We start from the raw sequence: 19,133 nt of genomic DNA on the forward strand, positions 1-19,133 counted from the left end.
GCTTTTCAAAATAAACTTTAACCACAGGCGAAAGCAAACCGGAAGCATTTTCACAATAAAACAGTTATACAATTACTGTATGTTTAATCCATCTTATATCATTAAATATTGATTTTAATTTCTAACACTATCATGTATCTTACAATATCTTACTAATATTGGCAGCAGCTTTACATGTCCATGATTGGATGCATCAATGGACAGAGCCACAAATTCCACCTGGTCTAGGTCCTGTGTTAAGGTAGTTGCCCATGGTCCTAACACGTTACTCACTATGGCATCACATTTTGTCCTAGCACATGTACATTTTGCCTCATAAAGCCTCCTTGTCAGTTGTGCTGTGCAATCCATAGATCTGAAACTATGAATGTGTCGCAAAGTGTGGTATGCAAAGACACCTTCCTGCACAGCTAGATCGTATTCTTCCTGGGAAGGGTCTACCTTCTTGAAGAATGTTGTGACAGAGACCACACCAGCACAGGCAATGAGAGAGGCTTTAAGCTTTTTGTCTGTTGATGTTCTATTACTGCTGTTGTTCCTCCACTGGCAACTGAAAATGTTGAATTACAAATGGTACAGTAAACCATTGTATCATCTTGACCACCTGGGCGAATATGTCACTATCCTTTGTAACGGCCCGTACACACTACAGGCGTCAAAAAAGGCTTTCAACGCTTCGCCCATTCATTTGAATGGGGTGACGTAGGATATTCTCAAAATTCGCCGAACTGCATTGTGGGTAGCATGGCAAGGCGTTGCAAGCCTCGCGAGCGTCTATCGGCGTCAAAAGTTCAACAATGTTCAACTTTTGAGGCTCGATGCTTGCTCGAAGCTGGCGTCAGCCAATCAAATCCCGTTCTTTAATTCCCGTCATTACAAGCGCTAGCCAATCAAACCGCGTGTATGCAGGTCTCGACTATTTTCCTTATGTCAGAAAATGGAGGAAAAATTAATCATTTCCGTGGCAAATGTCCCAGTCTTGTATGACTGTATACTCTGTTCACCTACCGGGACCTAAACCGGAGGAACCAGGCATGGCGGGAGGTGGCAGAGACAGTTGGTGAAACTGGTAGGTTTTCAACTGTTTGGAGAGTTTATATCCAGTTTACTTCGTTTTAGCATTGAACAGACAGCTAGTAATGTAGCATAATAACATATTGTGGTGACCACCTTCGATGCATCGCCTCCGACTCCCATATCTCTCGGCACTACAATATCATATATATTAATATAATAATAAAAAAATATTATAATAAGTATAAGCATAATATATAACATAAGATATAATACATGCACAGCTATCAAGCATATACAGTATATTTAGCCAGCTAGTAATGTAGCATAACATATAATATATATTAATATAATAATAAAAAAACATTATATATAATATAAGTATAAGCATAATATATGCAGAGGGTGTCGTTTTTCTCATACTGATATTCTGAACAATCTGTGTTGTTGTATTTGCTGTAAAGTGTCTCTACTGTAGGCTATTTTTATTACATGTACAGCACTTTGGCTCCACCAAAAATCGTTTATAAATGTGCTATATAAATAAAACTTGATTTGATTCACAGCTATCAGGCATAGACAGTATATTTAGCCAGCATGGGATGTAGCATAAAAATAGCATTCATTAATGGAGGAATAATTTAGTAAATTAAAGAAATTTAATTTACTAAATTATCACGGTAAGGTGCTGGTTTCTGAAGAACCAGCACCTTACCGTGGTAGAGAGGTTTGTGTGCCCTGATGAACCTGGGGGCTGTGTTGTCTGGAACCTTGTGTTCCTGGTAGGGTCTCCCATGGCAAATTGGTCTCAGGCAAGGGGCCAGACTAAGATTGGTTCAAAAGACCTCATGAAAGAAACAAGAACAAGAAGTGAGGATACCCGGCCCGGAGGAAGCCCGGGGTCCCCTTCTGGAGCCAGGCCCAGAAGGAGGACTCGTCGGCGAGCGTCTGGTGGCCGGGCTTGCCACGGAGCCCGGCCGGGCCCAGCCCGAAAAGGCAACGTGGGCAACACCTCCGCTTCTCCGTCCCGCGGGCCCACCACCTACGGGAAACATCGATGGGGTCGGGTGCGCTGCCAGAAGGGTGGCAGTGAAAGCGGAGGGTCTCGACGGACCAGACCCGGGCGGCAGAAGCTGGCTTTGGGGACGTGGAACGTCACCTCTCTGGGGGGGAAGGAGCCGGAGCTTGTGCGGGAGGTGGAGCGGTACCAGTTGGATCTGGTTGGGCTCACCTCTACGCACAGCGTCGGCTCTGGAACCTTACTTCTGGATAGGGGTTGGACTCTATTCTTCTCCGGAGTTGCTCAGGGTGTGAGGCGCCGGGCGGGTGTGGGGATACTCACAAGTCCCCGGTTAGGTGCTTCGTTGTTGGAGTTTACCCCAGTGGACGAGAGGGTCGCCTCCCTACGCCTGCGGGTTATGGGGGGGAGAACTCTGACTGTTGTGTGTGCTTATGCGCCCAACAGCAGTTCAGAGTATTCGGCCTTCTTGGAGACCCTGGAAAGAGTCCTGTATGGGGCTCCTGAAGGGGACTCCTTAGTCTTGCTGGGACACTTCAACGCACATGTGGGCAATGATGGAGACACTTGGAGGGGCGTGATTGGGAGGAACGGCCCCCCTGATCTGAACCGGAGTGGTGGTTTGTTACTGGACTTCTGTGCTAGTCATGGATTGGCCATAACAAACACCATGTTCGAACATAAGGATGCTCATAAGTGTACGTGGTACCAGAGCACCCTAGGCAGAAGGTCCATGATCGATTTCGTTATCGTATCATCGGACCTGAGGCCGTATGTTTTGGACACTCGGGTAAAGAGAGGGGCGGAGTTGTCAACTGATCACCATCTGGTGGTGAGTTGGGTCGAGTGGCGGGGGAAGCCTCTGGATAGACCTGGTAAGCCCAAACGTGTAGTTCGGGTGAACTGGGAACGTCTGGAGGAGGCCCAAGTTCAGGAGGCCTTCAACTCACACCTCTGGCGGAGCTTTTCGGGCATTCCTGTGGAGGTTGGGGACATAGAACCAGAGTGGTCGGTGTTCAAAGCCTCTATTGCCGAAGCCGCGGCGGGGAGCTGTGGTCTCAAGGTCCTAGGTGCCTCAAGGGGTGGTAACCCTCGAACCTCCTGGTGGACACCGGTGGTCAGGGAAGCCGTCCGACTGAAGAAGGAGGCCTTCAGGGATTTGTTATCCCGGGGGACTCCCGAGGCAGTTGCAAGGTACCGACAGGCCCGAAGGGCAGCAGCCTCATCCGTGGCCGAGGCAAAGCAGCGGGTGTGGGAGAAGTTTGGAGAAGACATGGAGAAGGACTTTCGGGCGGCACCAAAGTTGTTCTGGAAAACTGTCCGACACCTCAGGAGGGGGAAGCAGGGAACCATCCAAGCTGTGTACAGTAAGGATGGGACGTTGTTGACCTCAACTGATGGAGTGTTGGGACGTTGGAAGGAACACTTTGAGGAACTCCTGAACCCGACAACTCCGCCCTCTATGTTAGAGGCAGAGCTGGAGTATGACGGGGGATCAACACCAATCTCCCGGGGGGAGGTCACTGAGGTCGTCAAACAACTCCACAGTGGCAAAGCCCCGGGGGTGGATGAGATCCGCCCGGAAATGCTGAAGGCTCTGGGTGTTGAGGGACTGTCATGGTTGACACGTCTCATCAACGTTGCGTGGAAGTCGGAAACAGTACCGAAGGAGTGGCAGACCGGGTTGGTGGTCCCCCTTTTCAAAAAGGGGGATCAGAGGGTGTGTGCCAATTACAGAGGCATCACACTACTCAGCCTTCCCGGGAAAGTTTACTCCAAGGTACTTGAAAGGAGGGTCAGGCCGATTGTCGAACCTCAGATTGAGGAGGAACAATGCGGATTCCGTCCTGGTCGTGGAACGACGGATCAGCTTTTTACTCTCGCAAGGATCCTGGAGGGGGCCTGGGAGTACGCTTATCCGGTCTACATGTGTTTTGTAGACTTGGAGAAGGCGTATGACCGGGTTCCCAGGGAGTTACTGTGGGAGGTGCTGCGGGAGTATGGGGTGAGGGGGTCTCTACTCAGGGCCATCCAATCTCTGTCCTCCCAAAGCGAGAGCTGTGTCCGGGTCCTCGGCAGTAAGTCGGACCCATTTCCGGTGAGGGTTGGCCTCCGCCAGGGCTGCGCTTTGTCACCAATCCTGTTTGTAATATACATGGATCGGATTTCGAGGCGTAGTCGTGGGGGGGGGGGGGTCTGCAGTTCGGTGGACTAAGGATTGCACCACTGCTTTTTGCAGATGATGTGGTTCTGATGGCTTCATCGGTCTGTGACCTTCAGCACTCACTGGATCGGTTCGCAACCGAGTGTGAAGCGGCTGGGATGAGGATCAGCACCTCCAAATCTGAGGCCATGGTTCTCAGCAGGAAACCGATGGACTGTCCACTCCAAGTAGGGAATGAGTCCTTACCCCAAGTGAAGGAGTTCAAGTATCTCGGGGTCTTGTTCTCGAGTGAGGGAACAATGGAGCGTGAGATGGGCCGGAGAATCGGAGCAGCGGGAGCGGTATTGCAGTCGCTTTACCGCACCGTTGTGACGAAAAGGGAGCTGAGCCAGAAGGCAAAGCTCTCTGTCTACCGGGCCATTTTCGTTCCTACCCTCACCTATGGTCATGAAGGATGGGTCATGACCGAAAGAACGAGATCGCGGATGCAAGCGGCCGAGATGGGTTTCCTCCGCCGGGTGGCTGGTGTCTCCCTTAGAGATAAGGTGAGAAGTTCGGTCATCAGGGAGGGACTCGGAGTTGAGCCGCTCCTCCTTCGCGTCGAAAGAAGCCAGTTGAGGTGGTTCGGGCACCTAGTTAGGATGCCACCTGGGCGCCTCCCTAGGGAGGTGTTCCAGGCACGTCCAGCTGGGAAGAGACCAAGGGGTAGACCTAGGACCAGGTGGAGGGATTATATCTCTTCGCTGGCCTGGGAGCGCCTTGGGATCCCCCAGTCAGAGCTGGTTGATGTCGCCAGGGAAAAGAAAGTTTGGGGCTCTCTGCTGGAACTGCTACCCCCGCGACCCGACCACGGATAAGCGGGAGAAGATGGATGGATGAAAGAAATTCACTTTATTATTTATTAACTTTATTATTTCATTTCATTTCATTAGAGAACGTCTGCAAGAAAAGATGAAAGAAGTCTGCTGTCTGCTGTGACCAATGGCCCAGCCAACCCCACCAGTGGTGGAGGAGGACGAGGACTTTCAATTCTTCAAGAGTCTTCGGGGTACACCAGCTCATTTTTGAGGTGGACCAGGAGAACGATGTATAATTTTTTCACACATACTGATCCACATTACATTTTTTTTACACTCATCACACACACTTCACTCAAATAAAACATTATTTCAAGTATGTTATGGCTATACTGTGTCTTCACTTGTTCATGTGGTTTGTCAGTTGCAACATACCAGAAGCTTCATGTATGTCGGTATATATAATGTGCTTTCTTCTGTAATTGGTCATGTGAAAACATATTGAAGTTATGAGTGGTTTATCAGTAAAAACAGGGCTGAAATAAAAAGGTTGTTCGTCATATCATAATATAATAATATCAATTCAAGAAACATGTTTATTAGCAATGTTTGATTTTAAAATGGCTCATTTGGAATATTTGCTCTTTAAAGAAAATGGGTAGCTCTTAAAAGAGCTTTTGGTTTGGAGGAGCCATGGTGACCCTACACCACGTTATGCTGCCATGACACTACACCCTCCTCATTCAAATAGGAGCAGAAGGTCTCCCGCAGTTGGATGGATCGGCGTGTGGCGTTGTTTGAGCCCATCATAGGTGCACCGCGCAGGGTTGGAGCTTCATCACTCGACTCTGCGACGACAGGTGTGCGTGATGACCTTCCTATTGTCTTCCTGCGGAGGAAGTTGTGCAACACACAGGTGGCCTTCACACACAACTCTGTTACCTCCGGGCTGGTGGTGATGACACGCCGGAACATTCTCCACTGAGATGAGAGGATGCCAAACGCACATTCAACCACCAACCTGGCCGAGGCGGTAGTTGAACAGCCTCCTGTGAGGTGACGTCCAGGGAACGGACGCAGCAGGTTGTCCAGCAGCGGAAAAGCCTCATCTCCAACAAAGACATGGGGAAGAAGGCCCCGCCGCTCTGCTCCTGGGTTGACGGTGTCAGGTGGTAGCTGCAGACTGCCATCTCGGAGGCTCTCTCCAAAAGCGGAATTCCGCAGGCTCCCACCGTCGCTGCTCCTTCCAAAACCTCCGACATCCACTACCCTGAAGAGGTACTGGGCATCCACGACAGCCAGCAGTACCAAGGAGTGGGTGGACTTGTAGTTGAAGTACAGGGACCCAACATTTGCCGGAGCCTGGATCACCACGTGCTTCCCATCAATGGCACTAACGCAATTTGGAAAGTTCCAGCGCTCCTGGAACTCAGCAGCGATGGCTCTCCAGTCCTCCGTCTGTGGTACCGGCATGGTCTCCTCGACCAGGGCGGTCCAGATGGCACCCGCAACCTCCTTCACGATGACAGCCACTGTTGTATGCCCGACCCGATAGCTGAATGCTATGGTCCTGTACGAGTCACCGGTTGCCAGGTACCTGAGAAAAAAGTAATATACAAGATTTAAAAAAAAAAAAAGGGTTATACGCCACACCACAGACACACACATCACAGACAGACACACACACCACAGACAGACACACATCACAGACACACACACATCACAGACACACACACATCACAGACACACAATTACACCACAGGCAGACACACACACCACAGACACACACATCACAGACACACAATTACACCACAGGCAGACACACACACACACACACACACACACACACATCACAGACACACAATTACACCACAGGCAGACACAGACACACACATCACAGACATACAATTACACCACAGGCAGACACACACACATCACATACACACACATCACAGACACACACATACATCACATACACACAATTACACCACAGGCAGACACACACACACCACAGACACACACATCACAGACACACAATTACACCACAGGCAGATACACATCACATACACACACACCACAGACACACAATTACACCACAGACACACACATCACATACATACAATTACACCACAGACACACACACACACCACAGACACACACACACACACACACACACACACACACACACACACACACACACACACACACACACACACACACACACACACACACACACACACACACACACACACAGGGGAGCAATATTGCGTTTACCTAGCTATCTTAATTAATGTCATTCATCTGAACTAAATCACAGACTTCATTCATCCATTGCATGCATTCTCTCTCTTTATATACAGAGTCATATTAAATAAGTAGAAATACACAAAACGTACCGTAGGCAGATGGCGAGTCGCTCGGCGGGTCCGATTGACAAACGCAAACGGGTGTCTGCCTTTGCAATCAGTGGACCGACTTTTCCGAGCAACTCGTCGAACGCGTCTTTGCTCATCCTGAAGTACTGCTGAAACAGTACATCATCCAGGCGGATCTTTTGGACAAGAACGTGGTATTCTCCCCATTGCAGACGTTTTCTGAGTATCGGATGTACCCAACAGCGACGCACTTTACGTGGCCTACTGCGATACATTGAATAAACCAACGCTACCGTTGCTACAAAACCAGCATCCATTTTGGCAATAGTGAAGAAGAGCCGGGCTTTTTTTTGCTTTGTATGCCGGGGGCGGGCGGGAGATTCCTGATTGGTTGTTGGTCGCCCTGGGGCGCGAGAAAGCGCCAAGCCTCGGACACGCCCAGCTTCAAGCTTTTCTGACGCCTGTAGTGTGTACGGGCCGTAAGGGACTGAGAGGCAGAGTAGTGGGAGGCAGCTACATTCCCAATAGGTGGCTCCACCCGCTTCTAATTAACAGTATTGGGAGCAGGTGTGGACACCTCACACCTGGTGCTAATCACTCCCACAAGGGAGACAAAGCACCCAGAGTTGCTCAGTTGTGTGTGGCACATGGAGGGAGCAGGAGACTCCCAGCGGGAGGAAAAATGTTGTAAGCTGGTAAGTCGGTTAGCGGCCCGGCTATGTTAGCCTTTGTATAGTTAAAGGTATTTTTTTTGTTTAACGGCAATAAAGTCTCTTTTTTGGACTTGAACACTGCCTCTGTCGTGATTGCTGCACTATCACTTGGGCTGGCCAAGGGACTTCTGGGCTGATCTGGTTGGACCACTCCTCCTGGGCCCGGCACAGCAAGCTTACTTCGACCTCCCTCCTGACCAAGCAAAGGATTACGTCGTCTTGAAGAGGAAAATCCTGGCGAGGTATGGCTACAGCTTAGCAGCGGTTCCATGACTGGAAATACAAGCCAGAGTGGTCAGCCAGGGCCCAGATGTATGACCTAGGCCGGATAACCAGAGCCTGGCTGACATGCAACCCTGAAAAGTTGAGTGTTTTAGAGAGGATAATGATGGACAAATATATTCGGTCTCTGCCCTATGAGACCAAGAAAATGGCAAGCCAGCAGAATCCAGCCAGTCTGGATGAGTTGGTTAACGTAGTGGAGAGCCACATGGTCACAGCGGACCTGCTTAAGTCCACATGACCAGACACTGAGTGGGGTCGGAAAGTCAGTGGGAAGCATCACAGACTAGACGGGCACGAGAACCGCGATGGGAACCAGAAGAGGTAAGGCGACGACAGTCCTACCTTCCAGAGGGCCAACTGCGTTGCTACCAGTGTGGGGAGATAGGCCACATTGCCCGGGACTGCCCAGGGAAGGATGAGCTAATGCCGACCGCCAACTCATCTGGTGCAAGGCCCTGCTACCTTCTTGACTCTTGCTGGGTACAGGAAAGCTCCCTGGCTCAAATTATACCAGTCAAGGTAAATGAAAAATATGCAGAGGCGCTAGTGCACTCAGGAAGTGTGGTGTCCCTCATTCAACCCCACCTCTTCAACCATTTTACATCTGTGCCCGTCTCCTGTGTCCATGGGGACACTAAATTATACCCCACCTCATCCGCCATCGTTTCGCCCCTGTTGCCAGATATATGGCAGTGTGCGGAGGCGACGTGGCGACAGCCACTGAGGACGAGGGCTCCAGTGACAGGTATGGCAGGTATCCTGAGGGTGCAGGGCCACTCGGACACTGTGTGTTCCGGCGTTCCCCCCCTTGATGATTCCGCAGGCAGCTGGATGGGCGGAGGGGAAAAAGCCTCTGCCCCCGCTGCTGCGTGACCGAGAAATGCTGGATTATGTGGACAGAATATTCCGGTTCGGTACACAGATGGCAGCAGCGGCCAATAATCTCGGTGTGTTGGGCGTTTCTCTGAATTCCCCTCAGCAGGCCACCCCCGACCCCCCGCCTCAGGACGGGAGCGATTATTCGGACCGCTGTATTGGCCAGATGAACAATCTGGTCCACGGTGTAGCTGCCGCAGCTGGCCGTGTGATGTCCCTGGCCGTGTGATGTCCCTGGCCACAGTGGCGTCACGTGTGGCTGGGACTCACCGCGCTGTCCATGAAGGACCGTAAGGATCTCCTTGGGGCCCCTGTATCCACGGAGGGGCTCTTTGGAGGGATCACGTCGGTCACCCAGCGCTTCCGCAGCTTCTGCAGCTCAGCCGTATGCTGCCACTGGCTCTTCCTCGAGCTCCTCCGCAGGGAAGACGACGCTGAAGTTGGCTTCCGATTCAGAGCATCCGATTCGGCAGTTAAGTTAAAAGTTAAGGGACATTTAATTTACAGCGCTGAGCGAACAATCCTCCATGTTTGAACCTCTTAAATCGCTGCATAGCTGATTTATTTGGACTGGATTATCCCAGAGAATCTAAAGATTCTTTATATCGCAGTTTGAGATTTGTGAAACCTTTATTCTATTTGTGAAAATTAAAAAAAGGGAGATTTCAGTGCTTTTTTTACATGTAGACCACATTAGACCAGGTCCTGATCTAAAACCACTAGACTTACACTCATCAGATCTGGACTGGATTATCCCAGAGGGTCTAAAGATTCTTTATAACACAGTTTCAGATTTGTTAAATCTTTATTCTATTTGTGAAAATACAAACACATGTGGAAGGCTGAGGTTGCTGCAGCAGGCCAGGATCAGGGTCAGAAAGTGAACCTCCCAGCTGGGCAAGCCTTTATGCCTTCTTGAGGCTCCGCCCCTAGATGGGCGGGCACAAACAAGACGACACTCCCAGTACCTGCCAGAGGACAGCAAGGCAGGGAGCACAGACAGGCAGAAGGGGGGAGGGGTCGTCACAACATGTTCTTTTGTTTTGTTTTATTGTTCCTTCTTTTTATTTATTTAAGTATTCCAGTAATGTATGTTGCATGTTTTAATTTGATTGTATTTACTTGTTTAAATGAAATTTGTTTTAGGTTCACTTATAAAATCTGTCGAGGGACAACAGATGAAAAATAGCCTCTTGGCTAACTCTGGCACATTTACAGGAATGCTAATTAATGTGCACTGTCCCTGTTAAACAAAAATAAGTGGATGCTCCTCATTTAGGCGATAATTCGTTAGCTACTGTACGTATCTTAAATAGTGTTTCATAGCAAACAAAAAAATGAAAGAGAGGTTAAAGGAATTCAGGTTCATGAGATAAAGGAAAAGGCTAACCTTCAGTCTTTCATCCACTTTGAACAGCTTCTGCTGCTTTGTCCTAAAGCAAAATATGAATAGCAATTATTTTTCTGAGAGAGAAGACAGGATTACAATGAACCAACTTTCTCATACCATTGTTACCAAAGTGTTATTTTCTAATCTTGCAATGTTTTTCACATTCCAAGCAATCCTAGTACTCAAGAGGACATACTGTAATTAGGCAAACAAAAAAAAGCACTGAAATCTCCCTTGTTTGTATTTTCACAAATAGAATGAAGGTTTCACAAATCTGAAACTGGGTTATAAAGAATCTTTAGACTCTCTGGGATAATCCAGTCCAGATTTGATGAGTGTAGGTCTAGTGGTTTCAGATCAGGACCTGGTCTAATGTGGTCAGGATGCGAAAAAAAGCACTGAAATCTCCCTTGTTTGTATTTTCACAAATAGAATAAAGGTTTCACAAATCTGAAACTGTGTTATAAAGAATCTTTAGACTCTCTGGGATAATCCAGTCCAAATAAATCGGCTATGCAGCGATTTAAGAGGTTCAAACACGGAGGATTGTTCGCTCAGCGCTGTCCATTAAATGTCCCTTAACTTTCCCCTTAACTGTCGGAAGCCAACTTCAGCGTCGTGTTCACACTTGGTTTATACCTATGTTGCAGTCTCCTGAACAGCATCTCCCGGTACTTATGCGTATTATCATTATTATATTTGCTGGAATCATATGAGAATCACTGAATGTAAACTATTCATTTGACCATCTCTCACAAGGATAAAGCAGACGATTTCCGGTGGATTCTGGTTCCTGTGTGGCGCCCAGGGCATTGGACAATATGTGTCAGTGATATGAATTTACTTATCTGTATTTCAAGCTAAACACAAAATATTACTAATTTCATCAATAAAGTATAACATCTTCTTATACTGTTACTGTAATTTCAAAATTAAGATAAGTATTTCAGCTCAAATGTTGTAATTGTGTGTTCTATTTGCTGTGGTAACTATTTTGTAGATAATGAAGCCACAAGAAAGGGAGATCTTTTTTTTAGATTCCCTAAATGGCACTGGCTTCCGTGATGAAAGCCACATGGAAACATTGAGGTTTTTAAGAACAGAAATTATGTTCAGTTTTAAGGTTCTGTTCTTATATTTGTATTATTTTTGTCTATGGCTCTGTGTTCAGTTTTACATTTAAAAGATGACCTCAAGCATAAATTGACATGAATGAACAAAAGATTGGACTGAAACTGAGCATAAGACATTTAAAATGGGAATGTTCTGTTTCCACCCATTTATAAGCTTTCTTTTCTGTTTGTTTCCTTAAAATCAAGCTCTTGGCCAACCTGTTCGCATTATTCCACTGTTGGTGGTTCTGCAGTTCTGCAGTGTTCAAAAGTTGGTGGTTCCACCAGTTTGACAATATTCAACCAGTTATATGTTCCAGTTTTCAATTTTCTTGAATGCCCTTGTCTAAACAGCTGTGTGTTATCCCCCAGACAAGTTGCTCTGCTTGTGTCACCTGGACTCTGGAGATAATTCTGTGCAAACGACATTCAAGTTAGTAATTATGATGCACACTAATTGAGTTTGATTCCTGGATTCCTACACTGTGTGTGTGTATGTGTACATAATGTATATAATCTCACCTTCTTCATGAAATAGGGCATACCAAGACAACGGGCCTCCAACAGCTGTGGGCTGTTTGTGCTCATGGTCTGGCTCATCTGATGAATTTATCAATCTTTTCTTTACAGCTTTGCAATTAGTGTGTAATGTTTGTTTTACTCTTGAACAGTATGCCCTCTACTTTGTGATGGAGTCAGCTTTTGATTTCAGTGAGGTAGGCCACAGAGATACACTTTTGATCAGTCCTTGTGGTGTTCCCTTTTCATTTTAATATGCTTCTTTTTTTGCACAGTTGGACATGGAGCATTTAAGGAGATGGTGGTGCATGCTACTCATTGACAACTTCCCCGTGACGTAGGTATTCTTACCGTGACAAATGTTGTGCATGTGTCATCTTGAATCTTTTATTGTATTGTTTTTATGTCTTATGAGGGCAAAATAATTTTTTTTATTAAACAATAAACCAGTTATGTTTGTTAACAATTCCCATATCACTTGTTGTCACTGATAGATTCGAAGGCAGAAGATCAACCAAAAGACAACTGGAGAAGGGAAGACTGCGAAGACAGTCCCAGGGTAAGTAGTCATGATGACCCACCCAAAAGAAGTAAAGTCGTAAAGGAAATGGCATTCTGCAGCGACTTTGGATGGGTATGGAGACTGTCATTGTGCTCCACAGCCATACAGTTGGTTGCTTCCACCTCTTATTCAAGGGGGCAATGTGTCATGATGCAAGTACAACTGTTTTACCATGCAGTAGTAATTCCTTTTATCTGGTGTCTTCCAGAAAAAGGACCCACTGGCAAAGACGGCTGCAGAAGAAATTCTTGTCAGCTCTGAAGAGGAGGATGGAGTACGTGCAGGGTTGGGTTGTAACGGAATACATGTAACGGCGTTACGTAATCAGAATACAAAAATCAAGTAACTGTATTCAGCTCGCGTTACATTTGAAAAACGAGTAATCTGATTACAGTTACTTTCGTAAACCTGAAGTGAATACATTTTGGATTACTTATTGGAATTATTGGTGGAAAGATTTCCTCTCAACATTTAATATTCATTATTAAAGGTACACTACAGCCGAATCATCACAGCGCACAAACACTTTTACCGCCGCAGATGGACCAAAAAAGGGAGCGTTTGAAAAAAAAAGGGGCGGGTCCGCTCAGTGAAACAATAACAACGAAACATGGAGGAACAAAAGTCTGCGTTTAAGTCGTGTGTGTGTAGAGGTGTGTGGTTAAAACACATCAGCCTGCGGTCGCTCTTTAGCCTTATGATTCTGAAGGTAAACACAGCGAAGGCGGTGCGTGAAAGGCGGTGCGTGAAAGGCGGTGCGTGAAAGGCACGGCGCACTCGTCTTCTCAGAGGCTGAGTTAACCCGCTGCCTCCTGGCGCTGCAGAGATGTCATGAAGTGAAGGAGGTGTTCCTTCTATAAAACAGCTGTGTGCAGCAGATACTGTGAAAGTCACGGACATGAATACATAGATCAAGGCAGACTGGTGCACAGAGGCTCCTGTTTAGCCAATCCGGTGCTTAAACAAATATAGCTCTACACCCCTGGCCGAAATGTCCTTAAAGTGAAGTCCGAGTTCGACATTTTGATTCATGTCCTGCCAACACTGGCAGGACAGAAGGCGACACGCCCGTTCTAAGCCGTGTCCCTCACTCCTCACATCCCAAGCTGCATCCCCAACAAGTGTATTATGTTGTTACATCGTTTCAGATGCTATGTTTCAATTGTGCTCTTGATACGCCATTAAAACAGTAAAACACGTTCAGTTTCCTTTTGCTTTTTGTGTCTCCTGTTCACCAAAACATACCATCTGTGATGGAAAAAGAAAGTAATCCAAAAGTAATCTGATTACGTTACTTTTTAAAGACACGTAACTGTAACTGTATTCGGATTACTTTCAGAGCCATGTATTCAGTAATCAGTAACTGATTACATTTACAAAGTAACCCTCCCAACCCTGAGTACGTGATATGCTATCTGTTATACCTTACATGAAATTCACAGCACTTCCTTCTGTTCTTCTGCAGCGACTGGTAGAAAATGGCTGAAAATATTTTGTACCACTGATTTAGATAGTGTTGCATGTGCAAGTTTGTGTGCGTCATAATTACACATTCAAAGCATCTTGTTGCAAATCAGCAGCAGCACTATAAGAATAGTAAATGTACAGTGTAGTAGCAATGCATCAACTATTTCTCTTCTTCCTGTAGGAGAAGCACCCTTTATAAGTAGTGCTATGGCGGCATCTCAGTGGTGCTCTGCAAAGAAAATGGGAGATAAAGTCATCCTGCCACAAATTCTTTCCATGGCCCCACTGGACAGAGAAGCAGCTCTCCATAACCTTGGTGAAGCCAGCAACCTGCGGGACGAAGACAGGATGGACCCATTTATGTTCAGGTTCAAATTTGAGTCGGACTATTTAATGTTTTTTGAGCAGTGCATTGACAAAGAAAGCCTTTCACTGTTGTGTAGATTTTTTTTTTATATATATATATATACTTGGTTTGGTTTTTATATTTACTGTATTTGCTTTTTCGGTTCTGTTATCTTAATGATTGTTCTGTTATATGATAAATGTTGTAAATAATAAATCCTTTTTCTATCATTCTATGAAATGCAGTGCAATGTATCATTTGAAATATATGGACGAGATATGAGTATGCACAGAACTGACTAAATGAATAATCAATTAAAACAAATATTAAATAATGAACTTAAATCCACTAATATAGAAAATATGACTTTTTATTCCACATTGCACATGTGGTATAAAAAGGTATATTTAAATACATTCATGCATTTAATTAGTATGAAGTTTTTATATTTAGTTTTTAAATTATATTTAGTCAAGTGCAGATTTGTATTTGTAATTCTTGTAGTTGTCCAGCAGATGATGCTGTTTGTCTCATTAGGATATCCATACACCCCGCCCATCAGACATCCAGCCCCGCCCACATCTGACCACGCCCCATTCCGCGTGCTGCAGTCAGGGCCTATAGAACTCCTCTGACATCGGGGGCGTCGCCCACCTTTACTCACATTGCCCAGGTACATTTTACTAGCTTTTCACAGGTTATAGTTCAACACATTACTTTAGTTAACATTTACTTGGTGCTATGATTTAAATGTACTTATCAAAATGAAGATACAAAATTACTCTATAAATTCAAGAAACACATTAAATAGAGAGATTTTTGAGATTTTGAGTAAAAGAAAATTATTAGTAATTTCTTGTATAATTTAAACACATAATCATAGTATTATTTACTAGAGCAAAATCAGTGTACATGGTGCACATTTGGGACAGTAAGGTACACTACTTATTACTGCAAGAGCAGATGGTGGTAAGGACCTCAGACAACTTCAATTTAAAACAGGTTATAGGGAAAAGTGCCATCAGTTTGAGGCTTGATTGAATATTAATAAAAAAATAAATCATACTATCAAAATACTACAAGAATGAAAATAAGCTTGAGATAATTGAAAGTGTGGTTTAAATAAGCTCTAATAGGCTATTGTTGTTTTTAGATTTAGAAACACATTTTTTAATTTTTTTTTATTTCTGGTATTGCTAATGACGACCATACCCGCAAACGTTGCAAGCAAGCTAAAGAAAGAAGAAAGCTGAATGATGTTAAAAACGTGGGTCAAAACGGGAGGTATTCAGAAGAGAGGTACAGAGGAGAATATTACCAGCGAAAGTGAACAAGTGAATGAGGAGGAGGACAGTCATCAACCGAGCACAAGCGCAGGCTCCGCCAGCACAACGCTGTGATGGAGGAGAGAAGTGACTCGGGAAGAAGGCATTTGCGCAAAGAATGGAGAGAAGGCTGTGACCGAGGTCAAAAGCTGAAAAAACCCACACTTGTCCTTAATTGTTATCTTTTTTCTTTTCTTTTTTGCCACCAAAGAAATGGCAATAGCAAACATCAGCAGACTGAAGATGAGCTATTAGCCCTTAGGCCCATCTGCTCCTGGAGGCTTTCATTATTATTGTGGAACTGAATTCCCAATTCCCAAAGGACATTTTCTGTTACAAGGTTGTTGCAGGAGGCCTACATTCAAACTTTGGTATAGGAAATGACATGTGTGTACAGTTGTCATTTGTTGTGTGAGAATAAGTTACTATTTTTTATGCAAGGAATCTGGGTGTGATCCTAGATAACAACCTGTCGTTTACTGCAAACATCGCTGCTACAACCCGCTGCTGCAGATACACGCTTTTCAACATCAGGAGGATACGTCCCCAGCTGACCCAGAAAGCAACGCAGGTTCTGGTCCAGGCTCTCGTCACCTCACGCCTAGACTACTGCAACTCCCTCCTGGCTGGTCTACCTGCATGTGCCATCCGACCTCTGCAGCTCATCCAGAATGCAGCGGCTCGCCTGGTCTTCAACCTTCCTAAATGTTCTCACACCACGCCGCTCCTCCGCTCCCTCCACTGGCTTCCGGTAACTGCTAGAATTCACTTCAAGACCCTGGTACTTGCGTACCATGCTGCGAATGGATCTGGCCCTTGCTACATCCAGGACATGGTTAAACCGTACACCCCAGCGCATGCTCTACGCTCTGCATCAGCCAAACGACTCGCTGCACCATCGCTGCGAGGGGGACCCAAGTTCCCATCAGCAAAAACACGTGGGTTTGCTATCCTGGCTCCAAAATGGTGGAATGAGCTCCCCATTGACATCAGGACAGCAGAAAGCTTACACACCTTCCGGCGCAGACTGAAAACTCATCTCTTTCGACTCCACTTCGAGCGATAGAACTACTAACAAAGAACTGCTAACAGAGCACTTATATACTAATAAAGGACTGGCTTAGCCAGTTGAGCAGCACTTGAAACGATTGGCTCTTTGAAACCTGATGTTCTTATATCATTCTGTTTTCTTCAAGGTTGTGTCTTCCTGGTCGAATGTACTTATTGTAAGTCGCTTTGGATAAAAGCGTCAGCTAAATGCAATGTAATGTAATGTAATGTAATTTTGTTCTTTATGTTCTCACTTGTGGTGTGTGACTGAGTAATGAGTGAGACAGAGAGAGACTGCCCTTTGTACATGCAGCTGGCTGACAATAAATAATGTTATTATGAATACATTTGAGTCCTGCATGAACTTTGCATAGACTGTATTTGAACATTGGTCATATGGTGGTAATTAGAGAGCCAACTATGTTCTCAGGTGGTACTTGGTGTAAAAAGGTTGAGAACCACTGTGCAACTCTATTGAACCATTGGTTCAACTTACCCCAAGGCCCATGGTTCACTTTACCCCATAGCCACCAAATAATTGCCTATAGCTTAAACATTCAGAGTCATCTTTAGCTTAATGATTCACATGGTTTAATACACTGCCAACACATCAACATATACAATATATGTTTTTAAACCTGGATACATTTTGTTTGACATGACAGCCGATATAGCTGACATCTAGAACATTTACTTTGACAAGCAAAACACGTTTTTTTGTAAAAATGTTTACTTACCAGATGGGGGCTGATGTGTTGTGTAGATTCTGCCAGAAGGAAAATCACGGTCACACTCCTTATGAAGCGGTGAGCTGCCGCTCCACATTGCTTTTCTTCCTGACTGCAACGCTGGTCCCGCAAATCAAACAAGAACGTGATTGGTCGATATTCATTGTGGGGGTGGGGGGAGGAGAGGTGTTAGATATATATAGAGTTGTAGTAAGTACATAGAGTTCGCTATGATTGAGGTTTTGTTTATGCATAGGGCAGATTCTTTTAATTACATTTCCTTTTTTGTTTTGTGTATTTTTTCCATTTTGGATTTGCTTGGCGAGCTATTTTTAGAACATGCCCGCGTGCAACTCACGTTGCACCTGCAGGCGACCAAGTGCCCGCGGGCACTGTGTTGGCTACCCCTGCTTTATACAGTCTGTGTCTTTTTTAACCTGTGTTTATAGAGTGCCACAGTGACGCGTCCTAAAACCCGGAAGTAAGCTGCGCATGGGTTCCTTCGACAAAAAAGCAATGCAATTTCTCTATAGAGAGGCGAAGTCCCTCCCTTTCCGGGAGCCTCCATGGGACCCCGGAAGCGTAAAATTATACATTGAAGTCAATGGAGAGAGAAAGGTTATCTTTTGATCCCGTTTGAATTGTGCCACGAATGACACATATGATGTTTGTCAATTTAAAAGAATATTTTGCAAGTAAAAAAAATTAAAATGTGTCGTAAAACTGTGAAGTTACACATTTTTTTGTGTGAAACCGCTGAGTGAACTACAGGTCTCTCGTCTCGCACAATACGCGTCACCAACATAAAGATGGCCATCACGTTGGCAAATTTCACCTCATTCTTTCAGAATGAGAATAAAAGTATACAACGAGGTGAAAATCACTACAAGTCTGGACACGTTGAGAGCTGTACATACACGAAAGGGGAGTTATTTGGTTCTGTAAGAGCAGCGGGACCGGCTTTACAAGGTTTCGGTGAGTAATATGAGTGCAATGTGTAACGTTAATGTCAGCTAGCTAGCATTAGCTAACAAGGTACACTAACGTGTTTTGTTTCAGTAACTAGTGTTCTCCTTTAGAACTTCGTGGCCTGTGTGTGCTGTGGATAACATTAGTGTTCACAAGAACAAGGTACACTCCCGTGTTTTGTTTTAGTTGCTCTTCAGATTGAAGCGGCCAGTTTTATATCGACTATACTATATGTGTGATCTCCTTTTACATCTCGTTGTGTCATTTGAGTTTATTTGCTGTGTGTAGATTCAAGGGTTTTGGTTATCTTGTCAATTTGTTTGGTTATCTAGGCACAGCTGTGTGTGACTCCCTCTGGTACACTGAGAAGGATTTGATCAGGATCTAGACTCAGTGTGTAGTTTATTAATTAATAAACTACAC

General features: G+C 45.4%; 1 long non-coding RNA gene across 1 annotated transcript; it reads left to right on the top strand.

Annotated features, from left to right (window-relative positions):
- The first annotated feature begins 12,319 nt into the window (after window positions 1-12,319).
- Window positions 12,320-12,822, top strand: LOC117439592 (uncharacterized). The gene is made up of 4 exons (XR_004551176.2): window positions 12,320-12,333; window positions 12,416-12,460; window positions 12,539-12,600; window positions 12,758-12,822. It is a non-coding gene; the product is annotated as an uncharacterized lncRNA (long non-coding RNA).
- Window positions 12,823-19,133: the final 6,311 nt, after the last annotated feature.

This window comes from Pseudochaenichthys georgianus, chromosome 24, assembly GCF_902827115.2.
Source record: "Pseudochaenichthys georgianus chromosome 24, fPseGeo1.2, whole genome shotgun sequence".
Classification (NCBI taxonomy): Eukaryota; Metazoa; Chordata; class Actinopteri; order Perciformes; family Channichthyidae; genus Pseudochaenichthys; species Pseudochaenichthys georgianus.